Raw genomic sequence first — 27682 nt, 5'->3', positions numbered from 1 at the left:
TCGTATTTAAATGTCTAAAGCAAACCGTCAGTATTTTCAGTTTCAACCATCTGCTTTCAGATTAGTCTTGACTTTATAATTCTAAGAACAAAGGGACATTGTTTCTTTAACATTTTTATAAATAAAAGACTCATTTTAATGATTTTCCCAAAGTAAAGGTGGTTTAGTCAAAAGATACGTTGGTGTTACTACGCCTATAAACTGAAATCTGTGAGAAATTTAAACGCCCTTTCTCCAGCTTCAAATAATTATTTCCACTAGAAAACTCCTTTTGAAAGAGCAGCAAATCATCCCTGCACAAAAGAATGCAGCGTGTAATGCCTTTCGGCAGCAGAATCCCAGAAGCTTTGCTTTGTAGCATTGGATGGTTTAACAATAGACTTCAACTGCAGCGGAAACAGGGAACAGATTTTGCAGACCCAAAAATGTACTTTCAGGTAAGAGCTACAATTATACATGAACACAAGCAGTAACCGAGACAGCAGGAGAGAAAAGCTGCCAAAAGTAGAGAAAATATGTAGGAAAGAATAATGACACCTGAGATAAAGTTGTAGAAGGAAAGCAAACTTAATTGAGCATTTAAAAATGTACACCAAGGTTTGAAATGTAAACATGAGGGTACAGATGGTTAGAATTCGGCTTTAAACTCACCTTTCTATTCATCTTGCATTTGAAACAAGCCCTGATCTAACTTTGTTAAAATTTTTCAGTATGCGAAATGTTATATTTTAAATAATGACTTCAACTAAGATTAAACTAAGATTAAAGATTTGTTTTGATGATTTTCCTAAAGTAAAGGAAGTTTGGCCCAAAGATGAATTGGTACCACTTCTATAAATAAAAATCAGTGAGAAAATGTTAAATGCCCTTTCTTTAGCTGACCAGGGGGTGATCATAAGAATGTCCCTTGCTGATGGGAATGGAACACCAAAGAGTCCAACAGCTGAGATTTGAAATTCACTCTTTAGTTTGCCCAGAGGTCATGCCTCTCACTGGGCTACCATCAACCAGTGAGGTGGAAGGTGAGGTGTGGACAGGTATATTAAGGCAAACCAGGGTTCCTCTGATGACTCCAGGCTCCTTTGTAAAACAGTTAAATATACTTTCCCCTGTCTTCTCTCCCTCTCTCCAGTGTCAAACCAGCATCTTAGTCACATGGGTCCTCCAAACTTTCACATATCCCTCGCTATTTTCTATTATAAAAGCATCTCTGTTGATATAATCCTTGTGTTAATCCGATTTTGCTGTCTAACCTAAACTAACATGGTGCTCATATAATTAAATCTACATGTTCTTAGCTTCCTGGTTAGATGATTCTGAAATTCTAGGGAAAAGCCAAGCACTGATATGCTCTAAAAATTCTGATTTTCAATGATTGCTAAAAAGGACAACCCCCATGACTCCCCAAAATGAAGAGACAAAAACGATCATAATATATTAAGTGAAGTGAGATTTAAAAAGGGCATAAAAGTCAGTAAAATTACAATCTTAACTATGTAAAACAGTATACATGAAATGACGGTAATGCATCATACTAGGTGTTTTTACTCTGTTTATTATTATTTTTTACTATATTCCAAGTTTGCTTAATTGAACATTACTTAATTTAATTGTAGGTAATTTAATATTGTATTGGGAAGAAAGATAAAAATACATATGAAACATATTAACCAAGTTGAGGGTAGGGTAAAGTGAGATAAAAATCAAACAATTGTCTCATAGATTTTTACACGACTACTTTCTCCAAGAAATAATGAGAACTAGACTGTTGACTGACTCCTGGTATATACCCTCGGTACCCTCTCACAGTAGAATTCTTTGCTTGGTTGGAAGTCCTTACTTTTCTGCAAGAGGAGGTGTAGCCCCTACCTTTGTGTACCCGATTTCTTCAAGAAACTCCATCATCCTCATTAATACCATGTGAGTCGCTCAGTGAAGCACCCAGAGATTCGTGTCACCCACTTTGCCCTGACTGATCCTTCAGATGCCCCAAGTTATAGCAATAACTCTTCTACAATTCCAAGTTTGGGAAATCTACCTTTAAGCCCTCTACTTCAGGGTCACTTCACCCCTCATGGTGGTTATCTCTCTGACAAGTTCTCCAGCTAGCACACGTAGCTATATCCTATGTCCTTTGTGGGGACTCTGGATACCTTCCATTCTATGTAGGATCTGAGGAGGTTGGGGACCAACACCTCGATGGACACCTCCCTCAGCCATTTTTAATCTACCTCCCTGTGTCTCTTTAGATATGGAAGCATGCAAATCATGTGGTTTCTTAGAGAAATTTGCATTTTTCAGACAAATAGCCCAAATAGATAGATAGATAGATAGATAGATAGATAGATAGATAGATAGATAGATAGATAGATATGGATAGAGGAATGAGAAGCTACCCTCTTGCCCTGGGGTTTTGCCTCTGAAAAAACATCTAAGTCTTTCTTTGATCCCTTGATTTGCAATACACCTTCAGGAATTCCAGCCTTCTACTTAAAAGAAGAAACTGGTTAACTAGTGCCTTTTTTTAAACTACTCTATTCATCTCTCAATAGGTGTCTATAATCTGTAGAGGAAAGGCTTTTAACTTCCTCTTTGTGGTGGTTCAGTGTTTCCCCATGTGGTAAATTCCTTTGCTCTGTGTTCTTTAATGATGCCACCCTCTCCTTATAGAGCAATAATAAGCCTAATGGCCTTGCTTTTATTGCAAAATAGCTGCTGGGGGTGGGAAAGAATAAAACTAGATTACTTAAATAGAAATTACACTGGAAGTTGTTCCAATACCATTTGCTCACATTTGAATGTCTTTTACCATTTTAACTTCTTTAGAAAATATCTTCTATATACTCATTTAAAAAAGTAGTCACTAAGAAACCTAAAAGACTTACTGTATCCCCATTTTAGAGATATTAAAAGTGAGGTATAGAGAGGTGACATTATCCTAAGTTTCTTAACTAGGAAGTGGTATATCTAACATTCTAACCCAGCCTCATCTGCATTCAGGGCCCTCAGTTCTTTGACTTCATGCATACTAACACCCCATGCCCTATCATGCCTTCAAATTCCTCTATTTCTCCTATATATAAACTAATCTTCTGGTTGAGAAGAGGGAGAGGAAGGAGGGAGAGTAATTCTAATACCAAGGCTCCTATAATCCACTCCTTTCTTCAGCCACATCTCCCAGAGATACACATGCAAATAATCCCAAGGCATTTGCTCAATACCCTGACATGACTTTTTCCCGGATGACAGTTATATTAACTCATTCTCATAACAGTGTAAATCCATCAACTCTTAAGGAGACCTGTATCTATTTTTCCCGTAAAGGCTCTGTGTAATTGTTCAAGCCTTTGGCTTATACAAGGGTTTGATTAAATTAAACATATTAGAAACTAATTACTGAGCACAGGTCAGTGCAGAAATGGTGAGAGTCCTCACTCTTCCATTCTTCCTTCTTCCCCAAATGGACAGAAACAGAAGACAACCAATTGGGGGAAAAAAAGAAGATGGAAAAAGTGTGAAAGAAAAATGAAAACAGCAGAACTAGGACATTAACAAAGTTAATTTGAGAGTATTTTATTCAACACTCCAGTTAAAGAGACATTAATATTTAAAGCTAATTTTCCATGTCTATTTATAGATATAATCTGTGGCCTAAGGGTAGGTCAATTTAGTAAATTTTTGTATAGTCTGGTCAGGGCACAATAAATACATTGTTTTCCAAAAAAGGTCTTTTGTCTCCAAGTTGAAATAATATTTCTAACCAAGTCTGTTGCATATTTTATTCTTATCAGTGCACAAACCACATTCTCAAATTCTCTTCTAAAGGTAATAATGTATGTTTACTAACCAGAGGCCAGGGTTAGATGGGAGAGAGAATATCTGGATTATGTGGTATAAAGGAGACATAATGCTAGGATTTTCAGATTTCTGTAAGATAAAAGCCTAAACAAACATTCAACCAAATTTTTTTTTTTTAAACTTCTATGTTCCTCATTCAGCAGAGTAGACAGTTTGATGATTTTGCCTTAAAATGACATTTTTAAAACTTTTACTCTAGTAAAAATGGAAAAATTCTTGCTTTTATTTTGTGCAATTTGAACTACCCCAAATCAATAATTTGAACCTCTTAACCTGTAACATCATAAGAAATGACGTTTAACTGATTATTTCTCAAAATAGCACAAGTGAACCCATTTTGTCCAAAGGACTCAATGGTACCTGTGCTGATTCATCTGGGGAATAGTTTGATTGCCACAAAGAGGGAAAGCTCTGACTTTAGAGAAGTTTCCCTCTTAATACTAATATATTTTTTCCTATCTGGAGCCCATTTATTTCACCACTTTGGAGCCCATTTCTTTACTGCAAGACCAGAAATAAGTTTTACTTGGCTTTGAGTCTTTGGTCAATGATTGTGTGTTCATACTGATTTTGTTAACTTTCCCTTCACTTGGTCATGTTCTGATATTGCTGTCTAGAAGAGTTCCTTGCTATAATTTGGGTTATATTTGTTGACTTGTGCCATTAGAGGATACAATTTCATATTATCCATTTTCAAGTTCCCAGGGTTTGATTCCATACATATTCTATATAATCATTTTTTAGGCTATACCGATGATACATTGGAAAATGCAGCATCCTTGTCCTCAGAGAGAAAACAATTTAATAGCAGAATCAAGATAAAAATGTCTGCCTTTGTAGTGGCTGGGGAAAAAAAAAAAAAGGCATAAATCTGATTTAAGCAGGATATCAGATAGGCTATGTAATTTCCTGGGAAGCCAAGGATGGAGATTGTGGAACCATGAACAGTGCCCCAAATCACACTGAAGTCAACTTTTAAAGGGGAGATGCTAGTGTCACCACAGGGACCAAATACTGACTTGTGGCCAGAGCCTTGTGAATGGTATGTTGTACATTATTCTTTCTTGAAGGTCTTCAGCTGCTCCTCTAGATGGATCTGCTGCCACCATCACTCAAATTGTTCCCACATAGAGGCTTCATTTTAATTATATTATCTTCTGATTCAAAATTCACCATAGATCCATCTGATTGGCAAAGCCTAGGCCACATGTCTAGACCTTAGCTGAAAGAGAGCCCAGAAATACCAGTATCTGACTTCCATGGTGGGACTTCTCAAAGAGGGGAATTTCCCCAAACAGTGGAAGAGTGTTCTAAGGTTTTGAGTGGCCAGGAGGAATGACTGATATTCACCAGATAACACTAAAGCAAATTAAATACAATCCCCCATTACATTATAGTAGAATATGAAATGCTGAATTATGTGGTTTAGATTATGTCCTCTAGCATTTCCGTCAGCAGGAGCAGCAAGACTCTTAAAAATAGTAATATTAGTTGAGCACTTTCTATGTTACAGGTTTGTTTGTTTTTTTTTTTGCGGTACGCGGGCCTCTTACTGTTGTGGCCTCTCGCGATGCGGAGCTCAGGCTCCGGATGCACAGGCTCAGCGGCCATGGCTCACGGGCCCAGCCGCTCCACGGCATGTGGGATCTTCCCGGACCGGGGCACGAACCCGTGTCCCCTGCAGAGGCAGGTGGACTCTCAACCACTGCGCCACCAGGGAAGCCCATTACAGGTGTTTTTTGTGTTATTTTATTTAATGTTTATCATAAGCCTAAGAGATGATACTGTTATAGCCCTTGTGATAGGCTGAATAATAGCTTCCCAAAGGTATCCACATTTTAATTACCAAAACCTGTGACTATGTTACCTCGCATGTCAAAAAGGAACATTGTGATTAAACTAAGGACCTTAAAATGACTCAGGAATGTGCATCAGACACTGAAGGATTCTGTGATTCTATTGTCCTACTCATTAACTGTTTGAGCCAGCTCTTTTGTGATTCAGGGAGGCCTGGGGAATTTCAGCTTTTCTACAAACAAGAGGCAGGGGACATGGAGGGGCCTTTGTACCCTGCGGGGTTGGCGGGTGGGGACTGCATGGCTCTGCTAGGTTTCATCTCCATTAAAATGTTGTTGACCACTACGAATTTAGAATAGTGTTTCTCAGTCCTAGATACATATTAAATTTACCTTCTCTGCTTTAAAGAAAAACAGATTTGGTTCTCAAACCAGATGAGTTAAATCAGAATCTCTTTATTAAAATACAAGCACATGTATTTTTTTAAAATGTACTTAGGCAATTTTAATGTCAAGCAGAGTTGAGAATCACTGGTTTGGGTAATGCCATTATTATTATGGCTTTGCTGCATGTATACCCTGCGTGCATTCGACCGTCTTTATCAGACAGAGTTGAGGGATTGAATCTGATCTTAGCAAGTCATTTGGAAATGATTCTCAGTGATTTGAAGGATGAAAAGGAAGAAAATTACGAAGGCCTAGATGACAGCTGCCATCCTAAAAACTATCATCAATTATACTGATTTTTTAAAATGAACAGTATTCATTTATAGTAAATTCTAATGCTTTCAATATATTCCTAAATATTTGAATTTTTTGCTTCTTTTAATATTAGATCTTTGACTATGAACTTACCTTTTTATCTAAGTCAATTCCAAAGTCACTTATATCATTAGGTCTATTTGTCTATCAAGCTTACTAATCATGCTGTTCAAACCTTTTACATTCTCACTGACTTTTTAAAATCTGCCTGATTTATCAATTGCTAAGGGCAGTATGTTAAAATCACCTCTTATGATAAGGAATTGTCAATTTTTGTTTCATACATGTTCGGGCTATGTTATAACGTAAGTACAAATTTACAGTTAGCTTATCATCCTGGTAAGCTGGACCTTTTAGCTTTTGTAGTTGACCCTCTTTATCTTTAGCAATGCTTTTGTACATAGAGTCTATTTTGAATAATACTAGCATAGCGATATCAGCTTTCTTTCAGCCATTATTTTCTTGGTATAATTTTCTACCCTTTGAGTTTCCACCTATCTAAGTCTTCATGGTTTATGTTTATCTTATTTAAACCTATTTCTGGAATAATTTTCAAATTTAACAATAATTGTATTATAACTGAATCTTTATATGGGTTTCCTATTTGTATTATGTTTTCTGCTTTTTTTCCCCCTTTCCCCTCAAATTTCTTGCTTCCTTGGATTATTTTCTCTTTTTTGTGTTTTACTCTTCTGGGCATTTCCCTCTTTCACAATCCCATTGTTCCCATGGGGAAAGCCATGACAGTCTGATGTGATCATCATAGCCAGTCACAGTTGACTGACCATGACCCAGTATGAGCCAGTCACAGCAAAGACTGAGAATGTTGTAGATGAATCATATGAACAGCTGCTCTCCAGGGTAAGACTCATGAATTCCTGGTACTAAGGCCCACAGTTCCATAGATCCTACCTTCTCTCAGATTTATTCTTTAGCTCCTCTCTAGAATTAAGAAGCTCTTGTAACTGTCAAACAAATTTCATTTTTATTTAAACTGGCTAGAGTCAATATCTGCTACTTAAAAACAACAGAAACTTAGCACAGTAAACATACTTCTTGATTTTAACTCACTAGAACAATCTGTGTGGGAATTCACCATTAAATTCCAAAGTTAAAGGTACTTGAGATAAAAACGATTGGCTATTGACAGATATCCTCTGTAATGAGTGAATAAACAAGTATAAAGAAGTCTTCTAAGTATAGTAGAAGAAATAAGAAGAGGTGATAAAGACTTTACATCTTTGATTTTCTGAGTTCCTGGGTATTTCCTGAATATTTTTCATTTTTCTCTTATCTGTATTGGTAAGTGCTATGTTAATTTAAATTAATTTCTTTTTAAGGACAGTTGATATATTTTGGGGGGAATGGGATAAAAATCAAATACTATTCTATGTTTGTTATATATCTCTTTTAATCTTTATAGTACCCATTCTGGGGCTATGATTCCTAGTTCACAGTTGAAGACAGTGTGGCTCAATGGTATTAAGCAATTTGCCCAAAGTCATCTTGTTATTAAGTGACTGATTCAGAATTTAAACTCTAGTTCTGATTCTGAAGCTTTTTCTATGATGCCAGGTTACCTCACCATCATGGAATTGAAAATAATTGCTTCTCAGTGTCAAAGCAAGAGACTTATATAAAGTTAAACTCTCCAGTCTGTTCCTTATCAAAAATCCTTTAAACTAAAATCAGAATTCTTCATACCTTTTCTGACTTGCTGTGGATGAGAAGTCTCTCCATGTTCTGATTCCCAGTAAAATTTCAATCCTCTGTAACTGTACGTTAGTTATTCCCCAGTTATTCCCCACTCTTAATTGTCTATCCATGTGAGAGAGCTTCCTTTGGAGCAATACCCTGTGTTGACTAAAAACAGATGCACAACATGTGAGTTCAGTTTTATTTGGAGCTTACTGAGGAACATAGCCCAGGAGTCAGCCTCTCAGATAGCTCCAAGGAACTGTTCTGAAAAGGTAGGGAGGGAGGTCAGTATATATATGATTTTGGTGAAGCGGGCATGGGCAATCAAGCACACATCTTGGCAGAATGTTGCTGCTGGTTGCAAGGAGCAGATGTCTCTGTTAATAATTTTAGTGCTTTTTTTGGTATGAAAAGATGCAAGAAATTAGGTTAATAAAATTTTCTCTTGAAAATATCTAACTACCTGAAATCCTGTTCTGCCAGTTTTCCCCAGAGATCAGAATGCCTCATTCCTGATCTCTACCCTGAACTCCTTTCAGGGTGAGTAAAAGGTCAGCAACTGCAGTGGCTAGTGACTTCAGGCTTGTAGAACCAGATGGTGAGGGACATTCTTTCAGTGGCACCGATTCTCTTCTCTATGATCTTTTACTTCCTCCTTCAAGAAAAGAAGTGACTTAGCTGTGAAAAGAGGCAAAATTTGCCACCTCAAAATGTTTCTTTAGCATGCGGATTATTTTGAGCTGAAAATAATCAAGGCCTGAAAACTCAGGAAGAAGCTTTGACCTTTCCCCTAACTGCCTAAAAGAATTTAGAGCGAAGGCCTATTCCAGTAATAGAGCTGTTGCCAGAGATAGGCACTAGGTGTGGTGGCAGAAACTCCAGGCAGGGCCTCACTATCACTCTGTGTCCCATTGTCTCTTCATGGCCCAGCAAACATTTGTTTACCAAACATTTGCTTTTCCATCTGCATGCCAGTTGCCTTCCTCCCCTTTGAAGTTCCAAGCCACTAACCCCAATGTCTTTTGTATTTAGCTGAAGATGGTATTTAAGGTGAGGGTTTTCCGTCATTTTGAAGAGTTACTCAGTTTTCTTTAGTCTCTCTCAGGTACATGTTATTAAACTTTTGTGTGATTTTCTCCTGTTTATTTGTCTCATGTCAATTAAATTCTTAGACCATCTAGAAGAACCTAGAAGGGTAAAGGAAAATTTCTTCCTCTCTGACAACTGTATAAGAAGCTGGAAGAAAAAACTGCCAAGGAAGCTCAACTCCTCTTTTCTGTGGAGTGAGCTGGCCCAGGACCCCCAGGTACGCTCTGCTCCTCTGTGTCCTACATTTTACATGAGAAGCTGCAGATATCCAGATGATTTTAGAGTTTGGTAGTGGAAATCCTTCTCTGCTGCACAACTATGCCATGCAGTTCACAATCTCTATTAGAAATAAATCTGACAACTGCTTGCCACCTGTTGAACTTCTTTGTCTGTATTTCAGTACTTACAAATTCATAAGGGAGAAAGCTGTTCTGTTCATTAGACTCTTCAAAAACCAAAACTACATTTGTTTTTGGTACCTCTTGCTGGGGATTGTTTTCCCCACATTACCCACATTTTGTCATGAAGCTATACCTTCTCTCAGGTTGGTGCCTTGTACAAAAATACAGGCATTATTATGTCTATTTTCCAAACACATCTGTGAAACAGGTACTACAAATATCTCGACTTATCAGGTCATGGAATAGATTTAAAAGAACTTTAATAGCCTGCGTTGGTTGACACAGTGAGTACATTCTGGAGCCAGTTCATGGACTTTGTTCCACTTGGCTTCAATGCCCATGTATTAAAGCACTAGGTTATTCTGTATATATATTTTAAAAAGTCTTTGTAGGGGAGGAAAACATTTTCTTCCATCCTCTTTGGGTCCCTGCTGAATATGGAAATTAAGCTGACAAAGACAGATTAACAGAAGACAAGCACACACATTTTATTGAATTTTTACATAGGAGCCTTCACAAGAGAATGAAGTTAAGAAGTGATCAGAGCAAGAAGCTTTTATACCTTTTAGACAAAGAAACAATAAATTTGTGAAGAACTGATGAGGCAAAGAGGTTTGGGCTAGAGCCAGTCCAGCCAGGTAGTCCTCATCTTTCTTTTTTTAATAAATTTATTTAGTTAATTAGTTAGTTTTGGCTGTGTTGGGTCTTTGTTGCTGTGCGCGGTTTTCTCTAGTTGCGGCGAGCAGGGGCTACTCTTCGTTGCAGTGCGTGGGCTTCTCATTGAGGTGGCTTCTCTTGTTGCGGAGCATGGACTGTAGGCATGCAGGCTTCAGTAGTTGTGGCACGCGGGCTCAGTAGTTGTGGCTCGCAGGCTCTAGAGCGCAGGCTCAGTAGATGTGGTGCACGGGCTTAGTTGCTTTGTGGCATGTGGGATCTTCCCGGACTAGGGCTCAAACCCGTGTCCCCTGCAAGTCCTTATCTTTCTTACCTTTCTAGTTAAGGAAGCTAAAAATTAGTTTAACAAGGCTTGTTTGCAGATTCCTCTGGTGTCATCTCTGGGCTAATAAGAGTCTGTCTCCAGTAAAAGGAAAATGTATTTTCTGCCTAGGGGGAGCTTTTTCTGTGTTTACTGCTTCTTAATTGCCTTCAACTCAAAATAATTATGTCAAAGAGGCATATTTTGGGGTGACATATTCTGGTTTCCTTTATTTGCAAGTATTTCCTCCTATGTAAAGGTTTTTCTTTACACAACCTGGATAACTGTACATGCAACCCTCTCTAGTACCACTGAGAGGGGGCTAATGAGGTGGGGTGGAGTGCAGGGGCCAGGAAATAAATTAATACATAATGTATTAATTAATACATTAATAAATGATAAATTATGAATGTGATTAACATATTTAACTTCAGTATATGAAAATATATTCCTCCGAGTTTTTGGTATCATCTGACACAATCTATAATAGGTTATAGCTACCTATAAAACACTGAGTTTAGTGAGCTTCTTATTGCTGAAACAACACATTGAGTTCCATGGTTTATTAACTGTAGAGTTTCCTCAGCAAGAGGAGCAGGTCCTATAGCTGCTATAGAGATACTGGATATACTATGAAAAGGATTAAGCTGAAAAATATGTAGTTGATATTAATTAGTTACTAAATATATTTATTTTAAAGAAGCATACACTTGAAGGTTTATGAGTTTACTAGGGATTTAGTACATATATAAGACATGTATCATGAACTTTAAAAGTAAAGGTTTTGTCCTTACATTGTAGAATTGTGTTGTATGGCTATCTCAGCCTTTCTTATGGTGATAGCCCTATAAATAAAATGAAATTAGAGAACTTAACTACATTTGCTTAGTATAATTAGAATATTATTTGCTTAGTATAATTATTTGAAGTATTAAAAACTATTTTTCTACTTTTTATAACATATTCTGAAAATGAGAGGATAAACATCTATGATTCACAATATTCAAGATGTCTGATTCCTAAAGTAACAGAAAAAATTCAGATCTCTCAAAATTTCAAATGAGAAAAATCAAATAATCTTGCCTTTATGTATGTGATTCACTTATTCTTAGTGCTTAAAATTGTTTTCTCAAATATTCCATCATCTTCCCAAATTAACTTTTCTTATTCTGCTCTCAGCATTTTATAATATGTTCCTGAAGATGGGATGGACTAAACTACCTTATGAGAGTTTACTTAGATACTTCTACATTTAACACTTTGCACTGATGATACAAGTTTTAGTTAAAGTACATACTATTGAAAGTATGTTCAGCAATAAGCAAGCACTGATTTCGTGTGTTAACTGAAACTGACTTCCAGTATTCTAGTTTGGACAATTAATGTGTTGGTAGAATCACTAATTAAGAGACTACTGGAACAGGCACAGATTTAAGAGGAAACAAACAACAAAAAGATGAATCCCTATTTAGTAGACAAGGTACATAACAGGCAAATGGATAGGTTAGTGGCGAGGTGAGGGCAGGTGATAGGACTGAAGGATTATTAATATACTGGTGATCCTGGGTATCAGTGAAATCATCAGAATGGTTGAGATTACCTAAGAATACAATATCAAGAAGTGTAGGGAAGGGGGAGTAAGCATGAGTAATACCAACCCTTAAAAGATGAAGAGCCCATGAAGGAGAACAGGTTACTTGGTCCAAGAGTGAAAAGAAAATATGGTAACCAGTGGAGAGTTTTAAGGAAGGAGTGCAAAACTACAAAAAAGATAAAATAAGTTAAAGGCTAAAAATTAGGTACTGGATTTAGCCATTAGGTCACTCGGACCTTAACAAGAGTAAATTAAATAGAGGACTGTTATAAAAACCTGACTGCACTGGCTTGACAGGTAAATGGGAGATATGAATGTTGTCCATAGATTACTCTTCTGAAATGTGGATATAAAGAAAGAAACAAAAGAATCAAAGTATGGTGGTAGAAAAATTAAGCAAATTGAAAGAAAGGTGTAAATAGAAAGAAAATGAAGAAGGAGGAAAAAATACATCATTGATTAGCAGTGTTCTAGGTGGAGATAAGAGGCCATGAGATCACAGTCATGCTTGTAAGAAAAGTCCTGTGTAGGAGGAGGGATTAACCCATCTGTTAGATTGAACAAAACAATATAAGGAGAGTGTATTTGATTGCTAAGGGTGCCATAACAAAGTGCTACATACTAGGTGGCTTAAACAATAGAAATTTATTTCCTCACAATTCTGAAAACTAGAAATCTGAGATCAAGGTGTAGACAGGGTCAGTTTCTTCTGAGGCCTCTGTCCTTGGCTTACAGATGACTTCTTCCTATGTCCTCACGTGATCTTCCCTCTGTACACATTTGTGTCCAAATTTCTTGTCCTTGTAAGGATACTAGTAATGACCTTATTTTAACTAAATTACTTCCTAAGACCCTATCTCCAAATACAGTCACATTCTATAGTACTATGGGTTAGGAATTCAACATGTGAATTTTTGGGGGGACACAATTCAGCCCATAACAGATGGGTGCATAATCTAATAATTAAAGGAGAAAAAAAGTCATATTGAATGTCTAGCTAAGCTTTTAACACACATTTTATTAAGCGTGTTTCTAAAGTGCAGGTTTGGTAATAAGAATCATATAAGCAGAACAGTGGAAAGTGGCTTGTATTAGTCAGTTTGGGTGCTTTAACAAAATACCATAGACTGGTATTTATTTCTCACAGTTCTGGAGGCTGGAAGTCTAAGACCAAGTTGCCAGCATGGTCAGCATGGGTTCTGGTAAGACTTCTCTTCCTGATTTACGTCTTCTTGTTGTATCCTTATTTGGCAGAGAGAGAGAGAGAGATTACCTCTCTCTTTCTCTTTAATTAAGGACACTAATCCCATTCATGAGGGCTCCACCCTCATGACCTAATTCCCTTCCAAAGGCCTCACCTCCATGTATCATTATCTTGAAAGTTAGGACTTCAGTATATGAATTTGGTGGTTGGGGGGACACAAGTATTCAGTCCAGAGTATAGATTCTACAGCAGAAGAATATTTAAAATGAGGTGTCAGCATTTACAGGACTGCTGAAATCTCTGTTTGTCTATTTTCAGCTATATTTTCAAATCTACTTTCTGACATTGAGAATGATTGTCACTGAGGTAGTGCTTTATGGAACATGGTGTTGAGTCATTGACAAATTGCCTTTTGGTTGTAAGGTGAAATGCTGAAATATTCTGTTACATCTGAAGAACTGTCTCTTCCACTTATATCATCTTAGAAAAGAAAAAACTAACAACTGTCTCTTCCACTTATATCATCTTAAATTAAAAACAAAAAACTAACAGTTGTAAAGAAGACTATATATTTGGTTTTCTATATGTCTCTAGGGATTGGAAAATTTAATATAACTAGAAGGCAGAGAATTTTTAAGGACTGGTAATACACAGTTTTGTGAAAGAATAAATCTATGCACACCGTTGTGGAGGGTAGTGTTTCAGAAAAAAGATTGAATTGGTTAAATAAATAAATTTTAAAGTATTTGCTTTTTTCTACTTATATTTACATGAAATGTTTCAAATGAAATGTTTCTTTGCTGTCATAGATCTCTTCAAAAATTATGTAAATTTGGTTCTAAAATTCATTTTATTTAAGTTATTTAAACCACTAACTTAGCTCTGCTAAGAAATTCCTAGAAGAGATCATGGACACTGTCAATATTTGGGGAAGAAAATAAGCAATATAAAATTTCTAGTAACCAAAGCATATTTCAAAGCATTTGGAATAGTTAAAAGCTACTAAACTCTTTTTTATCTTTTTAAATCAGCTATATATTTCTTAAATCCTCTAGAACTTTCACTCCATGAAGACAGAGCTTTTATCTATTTAGTTTACTGCTAATTCTCATTGCTAGAACAGTTCTTGGCATCCAATAATCACTCAATAAATATTAGTTAAATGAATGTTCTCAAAAAAAATGGAGCTACTGGGCAATGACTTAAAATATATATATTTTTAGTACTGACTTGGAATTATTATCAATGCCATCATTAATTTAGCCAGAAAACAATCATGTCTTTGTGCTGGGATATAGGAGAGTTTCTTCCTATATTCAGTGGTACCAGGTTGTACTTTTTTTATCTTTAATAACTGAGATTTTGTCTATTTGTTTTATCCCTTTCCAGATTGTTAGATATCATTTCTTGATGTTCTTAGGGCATCTTCCTGGCAATGTCAGTAATGATCTTTGCTACTTTATAAAATCATTTCTAGCAGGAACTGTGCCTTTCCTCTCCTATTTCTAGTGAGAATCCCAATACCTGGATTATAGTAGGCAATTCATAAGCATACTTGAATGAATTCACAAGAAGTGTATCTTTGGAGAACAAAGATGACCAGATTCAGTCTTCCATGGTTTCATTTAAGGAAATCATTTGATATTTTCTCTTTGTTTTGTTTTATATCTTTTTCCAAACTGTGTCTTTCCCTTATAAATTTGTAGATTTTATGCATCTGAAAGAATGATATAGCCCTTGTTTTGACCAAATGCATTTTATGGAAAGAATAGTAACTAGGCATACAACCACTGAGAAAAGCTTCTCTTCTCAGCCCATAAAAGGGCTTATTTCTTTATTGACAAGTGTTTTAATTTGATACAATTTTCTGTTTCACAAAAATAAAAATCCATGCATGAAATTATAGTGATAAACTAGGTAATTTTAAAACATCAACCCATTGTAACATATTTTAAACATTGGCTAATGCTACCTAATTCAGTCACGGTGCAATATCTCCCTCCTCATAGGCTTATTCCAGAAAATTTATACTTAAGAGAACATATACATATACAATGATCAGGATAACACTAAGGTAACTATGGCTTAATGAAAAAGAAATTCTCAATAAATTGTAACTAAATTATTAGAATCAAATAGATAGGTAGCCATTTTTTTCTGAGAAATCCAAAAACTTAAATTTCTATGCAAAGTGTACAATGTCAAATCCAAACTTTAAAAAAATTTTAATCAATTTTAGTGTTTGATTCATTTATTTTAAAAGGGATTTGCTATTTTAAAAATTTAATTAAATTGCCTTCATAATGAATTTAAAAAGCTATGAACTTGGTTCTTATTTCTTACATTTCACCAGGGTCACTCTGCCTGGTTTTCCAGAAGGCAAGTGATTTCATTGTTTGTTTAGCAGAATATAATTCTAATTTAGACAGTTTAGAAGTATCCATTCCAAATTGAACTAATTAATAACTTATGAGGGAAAAGTACTTCTATGTAGCTATATGTTATACCCTGAACTATACACGGTAATAACTGAAACAGTTAAGTAGCACATACAATCTATATGAATTGTTTCCTTTAGTTCCAAATCAGGGCAATTTCACCGAGCTAGTTAGACACAATCCCCAAAACAAACTATTCTAATCATACTGGGAGAATCCCTCTGAAGCCAAGGAAAAAATTAAACCATCTTGCTCTTGCAAAGGGAGCTCCAGAGACCTCAGTAGCAGAACTTTTGGAACTTCCAGCTAGAACTCTTGACATTTGACAGCTCCCAAGTCTCCACCTCTCCTACCTCTCAGATGAAATTTTTGAGCATAGGCACACACATGTGTATGTGCAAAAGGGGGAGGGAGGGAGTGACAGAGAGAGAGAGAGAGAGAGGGAGATTTGAATGGTCTGAATTATTCCTATGTTCATATCTCAGCTGGTCAACTCTTGTCTTGGGCAGGATCGCAGAATGAAAATGTAGTGGCCTGGTAATAACAGCTAACTTTTGTCAACTACTTACTGCGTACTGGGTACTATTCTAAGCACTTTATGTGTATTATCTCATGTAAGCCTCTCAATAACACTAGAATTGCTTTACTGTTACACCATTTTACATATAAAGAAACTGAAAAACACATACAGTAAGAAAATTGCCCAAAGTCACACAGTTTTTAAGTGATAGAGCTTTATTCTTACAAAGACTATCTGATTCCAGGGATCATGTATGAGTTACCACACTCTACTGAGTATAATTTGGGAGCACAATTTGCATAAGAAGTGAGCTAAGCATATGCCACAATAAGTGTCGATTAAAATGTCCTTTATCACTCAGGAAACTAAGAATCAAAACCTCAGATTCATGTACTTCATGTTAATCTGTAATGACCTTAGCGATTTCTAATAATTGTGCATTTCAGCTAGTGCTGGGTTAATATCCTCATTTTACAAATGAAGCAACTGAGTCTCAGAATGCTCATTTGATCAAAAATGGCCACAAGATTAATACAGAGCAGAACTTAGAGTAGGACACTCAGGACCCCTCTGGAGAGCTGTCTTTCTGGTTCATCCCACTAGTGGGTCAACATGACATATCCCTATACTGGGAACCACTGAAGCACTTGACCTGAGCTTTCTTTGCAAATGACAGTAGATTTATTTATTTTCTTTTGATACGTGCTTCTGTAGTTTATTTATAAAATTAGGAAAAAATCTTAAATATATGAACGAATAAGCACTTGACACATTAACAATTAAACGGAAAACTTTCGTTTCTGAGGTTGCTTAATATAGATTTATATATATTCAATCAGAAGGCTTCTGTCTGAAAAACACAAAGAAAGTTTTATTTTTAGACAAGGATATGAAGAAATATATGTCATAATGCTACCGTAGGTCTCATCTACTCATTTCTCCAAGCTGAAATATTAGTTTCCTGTCAGATAGACTAGACCATATTCACCAGGTCAGTCTGTAAATAGTGAAAATGAAACCCATACCTTATTGTGGGCATTGGAAAGATTGCATAATTGTAGCCACAGGTGAATGACCGTAAGGTGAGGGAGAAAGTATAGGGTGAAAGAAAGGGGAAAGAAATTCATAGTAGTACATAGTGTTTATCTCAGAGATTAGAACCCTGATGTGTTACCATTTTCTAACTGAGCCCTAAAGGAGAAACGTCCACAGGAAGGACATGCAGGAATTCCTTTCACTAAATAACAGTCAAATTGTGGGTCACAAGTGGCACTACTTTTATGTCTTTGTGACTAAGGATAAATTTAAAAGAGGTTGATGAATGGTCTCCCCATTTATACTGGACCTAGCTTATCTTTGAAGAATCTTAGGTTCTAAGAGAACATACACATGATGGGTTAAAGAAGCTACATATCAATAGCAGCTGGGGCCATCACTGAGGTGGTAAAAGTGGTAGCAGGAGATGGTTACCAAGAAAACAAAGTGAAGAGTGATGTAGACACCTGAAACTGCCATGTAGGCATTCCCAGTATCACTGCGCGCCTGAAGTCCTGGCTTAACAGAGATCACGAGGCTCTTACACATCAATTTTATATACAGTCATTTTCACTTTACAGATTTTCCTCTTGTTTTCTCTTAAGCCACTCCAGAATTTTTACATTCAGTATTAAGTAATTTATCTCATTCATTCATAGGAAATGTCATGTTACCTCACTGATAAAGATTAACAGAAATTTTACAGCTTTAAGGGCCTGGTATATAGCATACATCATGGGGGACATTTATGGCAAAAGCTACCCAAATACGGTCTCTAAGTTATAGTCCAAGGAACAATTATCCAGGCAATTTCCATTCTTACTTATCAAGCATTGTATGGCCCTAAAATTATGTGATTAAATCTATGAAAATCAAACATTACTTCTGAAACTGAAATGTTGACAGTTATCTTTCTTATTGCAATCTTTGCAGTTTCAGATTAACTGTACAGTTAATAATATCTTTGTGTTGAAGAAAGGATTCTTGGAGAAGGGCTCTTATGAAGGTTACATGTATTATTTTTTAATGCTTCTCAGCCCTTCAGAGCTCTCCTGGCAACCACTGTAATGTAAAATATGGATTTCACAAACAAGCAGAAGCTCAAACTCATTAATTTTTGTTTTCTTTTTGTATTAGTTCTGCCAAGTCCTTGGTGCCTGCAATAGGGGAAAAGAAAAAATATATATATATATATATTTTTTTCTTATGAAGGCTATCAGTTCAGTGCATCTACTTGGAGACCATTACTCCATGCAAAGTTTCCTCATGGGATGAAAGGTGAAACTAATGTCAGATCATAATTTTAAATCATTGTAAATAGGTTGATGGTGCCGAGGAATGAAAGAGTAAAAGATTAGAGAAGGTTAAATGCTAAAGAATTTTGTTCCTTAACCTCTTGCTAAAAAATTGAATACATCTCTCCTTTTTTAATTATTTTTTTGCCTCATTAAGATTTCATTCATTCATTCATTCTACAAACATCAGTTAAATATCTTCTGCATGCTAACTCTACCCCTGATGCTACAAAAGCAAAGAAGACAAGCACTTAACTACAAGGAACTCAGAATTAGTATTGTAGACAGGTAGGCATAAATAACAAAAGTATGATGTGATTATTTTTAGGACAGATGGAAAAAGTACTACCCCAACTCAAAAGAGCCATACAGTAGGCTTTGGAAGTGGAGGCAGATTTTACTCCATGGTAACAAAGGAGCCATAAAAGTTTCTCTTTGCTCATGTCCAACACCATCTTCATCCAAAGACACTTAAGTGTCTAATAGCATAGACACTCAAAGTTAGTATAAGGGAGTTGTTAAAAATAGAGTTTAGAACAAACTAAAAACAGTCTTAAGAAATATTTCCTTAAGTGTTTCAAGAAGGTCATATTTGAGATTATCATCGTGAAAGAAATTCAACATACTTCCCATGCCCCATATTATGATCCTTCAGTTAGATAAAGAGCTATGGGTGTGGTCATTGACATTCATAATTTTTAAAGAGGTACTTCGCATGCATTCATTTAATAAACATTTAGGGAATGCCAAGAACCATGCTAAATGTTGAAGATATCATTTTGAAATTAGCATGACAGGAGCTTCATGATTTGTCATTACAGAGGGAAAACGAATCCCTCCTAGATAATTGAATTTAAAGCATAGAAAACTCATCTATGATTTTTGTCATGCAAATAACAGTTCTTAAAGATCAAATTGAATTCTCCTCTATTTTCTATCCACTGTGCCTATGTAATATTTCTCCCCAAACCTCATGATTATGGAAATAGGATATTTAAGACTTTAGGTCTTTATAGACTCCTGAACTAAATGGGCCTTAACTTGGCCAAATTGCCTTTTATTTTTTTCAAGTGAATATTATTCATCGTACTGTACTCAGTAGCACAAAAATATAAACCTACCTGAAGATAGAAGAAGTAACTCTCATTGTTGAGTACTTTCTTTTTGCTTAAAGCAAAGCAAACATGGTGATCATAAACATATAAACCTGAATCAAGAGACTGTAAATAAGGCTGATATAGTTCCCATATATATATAAAATTGTCTTGAGGGGTGATGGGGCCAGAGCACACCCCTGTGAGTTCAGTTGCTGCAGTTTTTCCCTAAGAGATTTGAAGTTCTCACTGTCACTCATTCTGGACAGATAAGATCCTAAGTTGAATGACTTTTTTGAAAGGTTGGAGGGAAACTTGCCCTCTGGGCATGGGTAGAAACAAGAGATGGAGAACATAGAGGAAGACTTCTAGATTCTAAATGGTTCCAGATGTTAAGAAAAGAATGGTATGATCTTCCCTAAACTACACAGAGTTGATATAAACCAAAGAACTGGTCCAGCAAGAGACCCCAGGACAGGTCTCACCTTGGCAGTAGTTTTAGGTATTTAGGCACTTAGTGTAGTCCCTTTTCATTATTTATTCATGTTTAGCCTTATAAAAGTCAACTTTGGTTTCAGTTTGGCTGTGAGAGTTGGAGATGAGAAAATTCCCATATACTGAGTTTCTATCCTAGACACCAGATGGAGGCAGCATGGCAGTCATGGTTGAAAAGAGTGGAGAGGCCATCTCATCAGCCTCATTAGAGGCTGAGGTTAGGTCATTGTGGCAAGTTTTGGAGAATGGAGTGAAGTGATGTGAGGGAACTTCATCCTGAACACAACTGAGGCCCTAGGAATACTTGTTAAAATGGTTAGAAGGTACCTTGGGATTGGACTATCTTAAATTTAGCCCATTTGACTCAGCCATTATAATTCTGAAGTAAAAATTAAATGCTGTAATAGTTTGTATTCTCAGGTTAAAAACCTGGGATAAATGATTCCTCAGATAATTTCTTTACTTGGTAAATTTTTGCACAGCACAACTGTAGAAGGTGTCTTTAAATCATAGCTTGTTCAAATGGTGCCCTCTGGAATTGTACAGGGTGCTCTCTACATAGATCTATTCAATGACCTTGTCAAGTAGCAATATTTGGTTTCCAGCTTTATGTGCATCAATTCTTTATATGCAGGAGTTAATTTAATGCACAGTATATCTTATTTTTAATGTTTTTGCGAACCATCTGAATCTTGTTGCATAGATTTCCCATTCTAATATTGACTGTCTTCACAGCCATATAGAGCTGTTACAAACACAAATCACTTATTTTAAACAGCATCACTGGCATATGCAATTCAAATTGTCTACATTTCTCAGTGTTTTTTATTTCATGGGAAATTTGATTTCTATATCTGTTTTCCATCTTTCATCATCTTCTGATAGTGCAGGAATGCCTAAAGGGCTTGCTGATTATAAAGAAAATAGTTAAGCCATGTACATTTCACAGTTTTGCAGAAGGGCTAATAAACATTTTATCAGGTCTGAAAATTTGTCACCGGAAGTGTGGGAATTGTATTGGGGAACCTACCTTCATTCAAATTTGAAATATGCTATTATACTTAAAATTAAATGTTGTTTCTTTTTTTCGTTTGTTACTATTGAATGTAGCTGGTTTTATTGTATGATTGAAATTTTCTTTGGAAATGTGGTTTCATATTTGCATGGGAGATAGGAATTTGTTCTGCTGGGCTTTATATCAACTTGCTTTGGTTCTAAGTGGCTTGTGATTATTTGTATGTGTGTGACTCTTATGCCCATCTTTTTAGGTTAATTATATTTTCTATCTTCTGAATTTGGTAGAGAAAGCTGGTGATTAAGAATTCAATTTTGGGGCTTCCCTGGTGGCGCAGTGGTTGAGAGTTCGCCTGCCGATGATGCTGCGGAGCGGCTGGGCCCGTGAGCCATGGCCACTGAGCCTGCGCGTCCGGTGCCTGTGCTCTGCAACCGGAGAGGCCACAACAGTAAGAGGCCCGCGAACCGCAAAAAAAAAAAAAAAAAAAATTCAATTTTGGATTTTCTTTTGCCAAAGCTTCCTTCCATTTAAACCTATGGAATTTTTTGACATTCCCCCTCCCTTATCCCCCTTCCCAACTCTTTTGTGTTTCCCTGGATTTTCTTAGCATGTTTAAGCCAGTAACTATACATGTTTATGATATAAACATTCTACCCAAGCTGTTTAAATGGAAGCTGGCTGCTCTTTGCATCTTTTGCCTGGTCAGGGTAGCATCCAGATGATTGCTCTCTTGACTTTCTCTTCCTTTAATATTTGCTTTTCTTCTCTAATTTACAATTGTTTTGACCTTTTGAAAGTGTAATTCACTTTGCTTTAAGAAAAAAATTCCACCTTGGGCTTTGAACTGCCTTTAATTGTAAGTTGAATTTTGCCACTAATGTTTTTCAGTCCTTCCCAACTCCAACTGCTTTTTAAAAAATATGTAATATCCTAAATATTGTTAATCATCAAAGCTCTATCTAATTATTTTGTCCTCCATTTCTCTCTGCCTTTGTCACACTCTAATTCTAAAGCACATTTTAGAAACACTTCAGAATTTAGAGTCTACTTATTTTCAACGATTTTATGTATATTTTTTCATTTTCTTTTAAAATTGTATTATAGTAAGAACACTTAACATAAGGTCCACTCTCGTAACAAAATTTTAAGTGTCTAATACATTATTGTTGACTATAGGTACAATGTTGTATAGCAAATCTCTAGAGCTTATTCATCTTGCTTGACTGAAACTTTATGCTTGTTGATTAATAACTCACCATTTTCCCCTCCCCCATCCCCTGGCAACCAACATTCCACTTTTTGATTCTATAAATTTAACCATTTAGATACCTCAGTGGAATCATGCAATATCTGTCTTTCTGTGATTGGCTTATTTCACACAGAATAATATTCTCATAATTCATCTGTGTTGTTGGATATTACAGGATTTCCTTCTTTTTTTAAGCTTCACAGCATTCCATTGTATGCATATGTCACATTTTCTTTACTCATTCATCTGTCAATGGAAATTTAGGAAGTTTCGACATCTTGGCTAATATGAATGATGCTGCAATAAACATAACAGTTCCAATATCTTTTCAAGATCCTTATTTCAATTCTTTTATATAAACATCCACAAATGGATTTTTCTGGATCGTATGGTCGTTTTCTTTTTAGGTTTTGAGGAACCTCCATACTGTTTTCCATAGTGGCTTCACAATTTTGAATTCCTACCAACAGTACAAACAAAAAAGAAAAAAATACCTAGGAATAAATTTAACTAAGGAGGTGAAAAGCTTGTATACTGAAAACTGAAAACATCAATGAAAGAAATTAAACAAGACACAAACAAATGGAAAGACATCCATGTCTCTGTGGATTAGAAGACAACTTTTTTTTTAAGATTTAATTTTTATTTATTTTTGGCTGCGTTGGGTCTTCGTTGCTGCACACGGACTTTCTCTAGTTGTGGCGAATGGGGGCTACTCTTCATTGCGGTGCACGGGCTTCTCATTGCGGTGGCTTCTCTTGTTGCGGAGCACAGGCTCTAGGCACGCGGCTTCAGTAGTTGTGGCACGTGGGCTCAGTAGTTGTGACATGTGGGCTCAGTAGTTGTGACACGCAGGCACTAGAGTGCACGCTCAGTAGTTGTGGTGCATGGGCTTAGTTGCTCCGTTGCATGTGAGATCTTCCCGGACTGGGGATTGAACCCATGTCCCCTGCATTGGTAGGCGGATTCTTAACCACTGTGCCACCAGGGAAGTGCCTAGAAGACTTAATATTGTTAAAATGTCCATAGTACCCAAAGCCATCTACAGATACAATGCAATCCTTATCAAAATCTCAGTGGCATTTTGTATGGGTACACATAGAGCTAAAATAATTTTATAGAGGACCACTATTAGCTTCATTAATACCCCTGAAATTGGAATTTATTCAGAATTTAGAAATTTCAAGTTTGGAATAGTTAATAAATTACATTGCACCTGCCAAAGGGTGTAGGGCAACAATGACAATTCAGACCCAGGAATAGTTTTTGAAAGCAAAATGTATGACTATTCCCACTAAGTGAGAAATAAAGATTATAAATTGACTTGTTAGTTCACATCAGGCTTTGCTGCTAAAAGAATAAAGGACAGATCAGATTTTGTTTCCAAGTGAACTACTGATCTCTTTTTTTGTTTTCAGAATTATGTGGACTTTGGAAAGGCAGATGAGGAATTGGGGAACTATGTCGCTTTATCTACTAATCTCTGATGATAACTGAGAATTGTTAGAACTGCATCCTGACTTTCAGATTAAGATCAAATACAGATACCTTTGACCAGTCTGGGCAATATTTGCAGTAGTTGCCAAATATACTTAGATTAGAATGCAGAGCTGAGTAAATTATACAAATATTTCTTCTTTGCTTAACTGCTAACACTCAACATTGTCTCACACTTACTTTCATATCATTTGCTGCACCTTCACATTCTCCTTGGTAGTTACTTCATTTTTTTGGACTGCTGAATTAAAGAGCTGTAAAGCTTGGATGTTTCCCTACTCCACTGATAATCTCAATATGACATTTTTTTAAAATTTTATTGTAGTATAGTTGATTTACAATGTTGTGTTAGTTTCAGATGTACAGCAAAGTGAATCTGTTATACATATATCCACTCTTTTTTAGATGCTTTTCCCATATAGGCCATTACAGAGTATTGAGTAGAGTTCACTGTGCTATACAGTATGTCCTTATTCGTTATCTGTTTTATATATAGTAGTGTGTATGTGTCATTCCCAATCTTCCAGTTTATTCCTCCCCTGCCCTACCCCTCCGTAACCATAAGTCTGTTTTCTACATCTGTAACCCTATTTTGGTTCTGTAGATAAGTTCATTTGTAGCCTTTTTTAGATTCCACATATAAGTGATATGATGTGATATTTGTCTTTCTTTGTCTGACTTCACTCAGTATGAGAATCTGTAGTTCCATCCGTGTTGCTGCAAATGACATTATTTTCTTCCTTTTTATAGCTGAGTAACATTTCATTGTATATAAGTACCACATCTTCTTTATCCATTCCTCTGTTGATGAACATTTAGGTTGCTTCCATGTCCTGGCGATTGTGAATAGTGCTGCAATGAACATTGGGATGCATGTATCTTTTTGAATTATTGTTTTCTCCAGGTATATGCCTGGGAATGGGATTGCTGGAACATATGGTAACTCTGTTTTAAATTTTTTTAAGGAACCTCCATACTGTTCTCCATAGTGGCTGTACCAGTTTGCACCAGCAAACTGGTACCATCAGTGTAGGAGGATTCCCTTTTCTCTACACCCTCTTCAGCATTTACTGTTTGTAGATTTTTTGATGATGACCGTTCTGACCGTTGTGAGATGATACCTCATTGTAGTTTTGATTTGCATTTCTCTAATAGTGATGTTAAGCACGTTTCCTTGTCTTCTTTGGAGAAATGTCTATTTAGATCTTCTGCCCATTTTTTGATTGGGTTGTTTGTTTTTTTGATATTGAGCTGCATGAGCTGTTTGTATATTTTGGAGATTAATCCCTTGTTGGTTGCTTCATTTGCAAATATTTTCTCCCATTCTGAGGGTGTTCTTTTCATTTTGTTTATAGTTTCCTTTGCAAAAGCTTTTAAGTTTAACTAGGTCACATTTGTTTATTTTTGCTTTTATTTTCATTACTCTAGGAGGTGGATCAAAAAAGATCTTGCTTTAATTTATGTCAGAGAGTGTTTTCCCTATATTTTTTTCCAGAAGTTTTATAGTATCTGGCCTTACATTTAGGTCTTTAATCCATTTTGAGTTTATTTTTGTGTATGGTGTTAGTGTGTGTTCTAATTTCATTCTTTTACATGTAAGCCATCCAGTTTAGCCACAGCAGTCACACACTAAAAATAAATAAAAGGCATCCATATGGGAACGGAAGAAGTAATACTGTTACTATTTGCAGATGACATTATACTATATATAGAAAACCCTAAAGTCACCACCAAAAGCTATTAGTACTAAAACTAAATTCAGTAAAGTTTCAGAAGACAAGATTGGTATACAGTAATCTGTTGTGCTCTATACACTAATAATGAACTATCAGAAAGAGAAAGCAAAAAAAAAAAAAGTCCCTTTTAAAATTGCATCTAAAAGAATAAAATACCTAGGAGTAAGTTTAATCAAGAAATGAAAGACCTGCACTCTGAAAACTATAAAACATTGATAAAGGAAATTGAGGATGATATAAAGAAATGGATAGATTTGTTCATGAATTAGAAGAATTAATATTGTTAAAATGTCCATACCACCCAAAGAAATCTACAGATTTAATGCAACCCCTATTAAAATACCGGTGACATTTTTCACCAAACTAGAACAAATAATGCTAAACTTTATATACAAGCACAGAAGACCCCAAATTGGTAAAGACATCTTGAGAAAAAAGAACAAAGCTGGAGGTATTATGCTTCCTGACTTCAGACCATAGTACAAAGCTGCAGTAGTCAAAACAGCATGGTACTGGCACAAAAATAGATATGTAGATTAATGGAACAGAATAGAGAGCCCAGAAATAAACCCACACATTTATGGTCAATTAATCTGTGAGAAAGAAAGCAAGCATATACAGAGGAAAAGACAGTCTCTTCAATAAATGATGCTGGGAAAACTGGACAGCTACATGTAAAACAATGAAATTAGAACATTCTCTAGCACCATATACAAAATTAACCCAAAATGGGTTAAAGACCTAAATGTAAGACCTGAAACAACAAAACTCCTAGAAGAAAACATAGGGAGAACACTCTTTGACAATCACAGCAATATTTTTTTGAATCTGTCTCCTACAGCAAAGGAAACAAAAGCAAAAGTAAGCAAATGGGACCTAATTAAACTTAAAAGCTTTTGCACAGCAAAGGAAACCATTGACAAAAAGAAAACACAACCTACTGAATGAGAGAAAATATTTGCAAATGATATAACAAATAAGGGGTTAATATTCAAAATATATAAATAGCTCATATAACTCAATGTCAAAAAACAATCAGACTGATTTAAAAATGGGTAGAAGACCTGAATAGACATTTTTCCAAAGAAGATATACTGATGGCCAACAGGTACGTGAAAAGATACTCAACATCGCTAACCATCAGAGAAATGCAAATTGAAACCACAATAAGATATAACCTCACACCTGTCAAAATGGCTGTCATCTGAAAGTCAACAAATAACAAATGTGCTAGTGATGATGTGGGGAAAATGAACCCTAGTATACTGTTGGTGGGACTGTAAATTGATACAGCCACTATGGAAAACAGTGTGAAGTTTCCTCAGAAAACTAAAAACAGAACTGTCATATGATCCAGCAATTCCACTCCTGAGCATATATCCAAAGAAAATGTAAACAGTAATTTGAAAAGATACATACACCCGCAACATTCATTGCAGCATTATTTACAATAGCCAAGATATGGAAGCAACCTAAGTGTCCATCAACAAATGAATGGATAAAGAATATTTGGTATATACTTATGATGGAATATTGCTCAGCCATAAAAAATGAAATTCTGTCATTTGCCACAATGTGGATGGACCTTGAGGTATTATGCTTAGTGAAATAAATCAGACAGAGAAAGACAAATACTCTGTGTTGTCACTTATATTTGGAATCTGAAAAATAAAATAAAATAATAAATATAACGAAACAGAAACAGACTCACAGATATAGAGTACAAACTAGTTGTTACCGGTGGGGAGAGCAAAGTGAGGAAGGGCAAGATAGGGGTAGGTGATTAAGAGATACAAACTACTATGTATAAAATAAATAAGCAACAAGGATGTATTGTACAGCAGAGGGAAATACAACCATTATTTTTTAATAAGTTTAAATGGAGTATAATCTATAAAAATATTGAATCACTAATTTGTATACCTGAAAC

The sequence above is a fragment of the Globicephala melas genome, chromosome 5 (assembly GCF_963455315.2).
Source record: "Globicephala melas chromosome 5, mGloMel1.2, whole genome shotgun sequence".
NCBI classification, from domain to species: Eukaryota; Metazoa; Chordata; class Mammalia; order Artiodactyla; family Delphinidae; genus Globicephala; species Globicephala melas.
This window is presented reverse-complemented; position numbering follows the sequence as displayed.